The following is a 3144-nucleotide window of genomic DNA, read 5'->3' on the forward strand; positions in this document are numbered from 1 at the left end:
GTGCCTGGCCAGCCTGGGTGAGGGGCTGAGGGCCGTTTTCAGACTGGCCACACCCCCTTCAGGGAGGGGGGTCCTGCTGGGGTGCCTGGCCAGCCCGGATGAGTGGCTGATGGCTGTTTTCAGGCTGGCCCAGCCCCCCAGCGGGGACCCTCACCCCATGAGGGTGTGGCCAGCCTGGGTGAGGGGCTGATGGCTGTTTGCAGGCTGGCCAGGGCCCCCAGCCACCCAGGCTCCCAGTGGAGGCTGACTGGAAGCAGGTATCTGGGGTTTATTTATCTTCTATAATTGAAACTTTGTTGCCTTGAGCAGAGCCGACAGCCAGCCAGGGCAGGAGGGAAGCTTGGCTTCCTCCATCACCAGGGCAACCAAGCCTCCTGCTTACTCCAACTCCATGGCTACCGGCCGCCATCTTGGTTGGGTTAATTTGCATATAGTCGCTCTGATTGGCTTGTGGACGTGGCTTGTGAGTGTAGTGAAGGTATGGTCAATTTGCATGTTTCTCTTTTATTAGATAAGACTAGAGGCCTGGTGTACAAAATTCATGCACGGGTAGGGTCCCTAGGCCTGGCTGGCAATCAGGGCTGATCGAGGCCTTCCAGCTGCCGGCCAGGGCCTCCCTTCCCCAGCTGCCATTGCCTACTGGGGCGTTCTTTCATTCTGTGCCACCCCCTGGTGGTCAGCACACGTCATAGTGAGCAATAGAACTCCCACTTTCCCGGTCAAACTCCCACAGGGACACTTCGAGTATTTTATACATAGATGTTTTTATATATATATAGACTAGAGGCCCGGTGCACGAAATTCATGCACTTGGGGGGGGGGGTTGTCCCTCAGCCCAGCCTGCACCCTCTCCAATCTGGGACCCCTTGGGGGATGTCCGACTGCCGGTTTAGGCCCGATCCCTGGGGGAACAGGCAGTCGGGCATCCCTCTCACAATCCGGGACTGCTGGCTCCCAACCGCTCACCTGCCTGCCTGCCTGATTGCCCCTAACCACTCTCCTGCCAGCCTGATCGATGCCTAACTGCCCCCCTGCACCCAATTGCCCCCAACTGCCCTCCCCTGCCAGCCCAGTCGCCCCCAACTGCTCTCCCCTGCTGGCCTGATCGCCCACAACTGCCCTCCCCTATCTACCATCTTGTGACCACATGGGGTGGCCATCTTGTGCGAGGGCATGATGGTCAATTTGCATATTACCTTTATTATATAGGATTGTCTATCAAACTCAGAATACCCACAGATGTATTTGATAATTAGATAAGTGGTATTCTTAATGCTTTCTATGGTGCAGAAAGCCTCGCTGGATTATATATAGATGTTTAAGATGCTTGGTGATATTTAAAGTAAATTGATTGCAATTTCTGAATAAGCCTGGAACTCATTATAATTATTTTATATTTAAAATAATGGAATATAGTCTCATTCGCTCTCTATCTGGCACACTTTCAGGAGCAAACTAAATTGACAGTGAGGGTTACTGACCTCACTGGGTTGTGAAAAGTAACTAGAACATCCATATGTAAAGCATGTGGCTCACAGTGGGGCTCCGTCCCCTCCACTTGAAATAAAAACATCATGTGCAGAGTAGAAATGTCAGCCCCCAAACTCAGTGTGCAAGAATAACCATTTCCTTTATTTACATTTTAAGTGCCCATTTACACTGAGTGACAGGAATTTCGTGTCACTTAAAGGGACTTCTGGCCTTGCCTAGGATTGTGATAGGGCATTCCAGGGGCTCCTGCCACGCAGGGCACTGGGTGTGGGAGCCCACTGGATGCTCAGTCACCAGTCAGAGTGGGGCGTCCTTGTCCCCGCATGTGGTTCCTTAAGCTCTCCTGCTGCTGCTGGGCCAGGCGGGCTGCAGGACTGTGCCGCACAGACTCACCGTCCCTGCCTCTTCCGCTGTCAGAGTTCCCAGGGGCTGCTGTTACAAGTCACCATGAACTCAGAGGCTTAAAACAACACAAATGCATTATCTTACAGTTCTGGAGGTCAGAGGTCCAACTACAACCAAGGTGTCTGCAGGGCTGGCTCCTCCTGGAAGCTTTAGGAGAGAATCCGGACTCACTTTTGCGACCTCTAAGCTCCTGCAGTCTGACTCGTGACCATGCCCTCCATCTTCAAAGCCAGCAAGCGGAAGATCAGCAAGGATTCTGCTCACCTGCTTCCCTCTTGTAAGGATCTTATGGTTACATTGTATTCACCTGGGTATTCCTAGAGAATTTCCCCCATCTCAAGACCTTTAACTTAATCCTATCCGCAAAGACCTTTGTGCTATGTAAGATAACATATTCACAGACTCCAGGATTGGATTCTGAAATTTGGGGGATGCATTATTCAGACTAGCACACCCTACACAATTGGTCCCTCCCTGGGGCCTCCCAGGCTCTTCTGGAAGGTACAGTCCTCTCTCCCCTGGGACAACCGTCCTCTCTGTTCACTTAGCTCTCCGCATCCCCACCCTAGCCCAGGAAAATCTGTTTTTCAAGTTTGAAGGTAAAAGGAAAGCCCCTACCTCATCCAAACATTTTATTCAAACCCAGAATCTGCTAAGCTCCCTTACATATTTGGGCTTTGGAAGCACAAAAGCAAGTAATTTCTTGTGTGCTTCTGCTTTTCGGCCAGTCGCCTCCTTTGCCTGAGATTGTGGACCAGAGCCAACCATCTGATTAAAAGGAGGGAGGTGAAAGGGGGAAATAGGAGGAGAAAAGTCTGCAAATTAACATCTCAAAGTATTCTCCAGTCATATTTGCAAAAGAACATAGACCCTCCTGAGGGGTAACCACAGAGGCGTGTCAGGGAGGGTCCCAGAGGGCCCCGCCTGAAGCCTGGCTCCCTGCCTCACTCCTTCTGATGTCTTCTCGCCCTTGTTTCCACTGCAGCCCCCACCTCACTTGGCTCTGGGAGCACCCAAATAGTGGACCAAATCTTCACAGAACCTTTGTCCCTGTTTCCCTTAGCACACCTGAGACAGGTGGGCACGTTCATAAAGAGCTGTACTTAGGACTAAGACGGACAAAAAGGAAATAGCTATAAAATACAAAGAGCACACAAGATCATGACTCCCTCAGGCAACTGTCTGACCAGAGACAATGCCCTCTGGCCAAGGAGACTGCGGTAGCCAGCTAAGAAGATGTTTGGCCTC

The sequence above is a fragment of the Myotis brandtii genome, unplaced genomic scaffold (assembly GCF_000412655.1).
Source record: "Myotis brandtii unplaced genomic scaffold, ASM41265v1 scaffold1076, whole genome shotgun sequence".
Taxonomy (NCBI): Eukaryota; Metazoa; Chordata; class Mammalia; order Chiroptera; family Vespertilionidae; genus Myotis; species Myotis brandtii.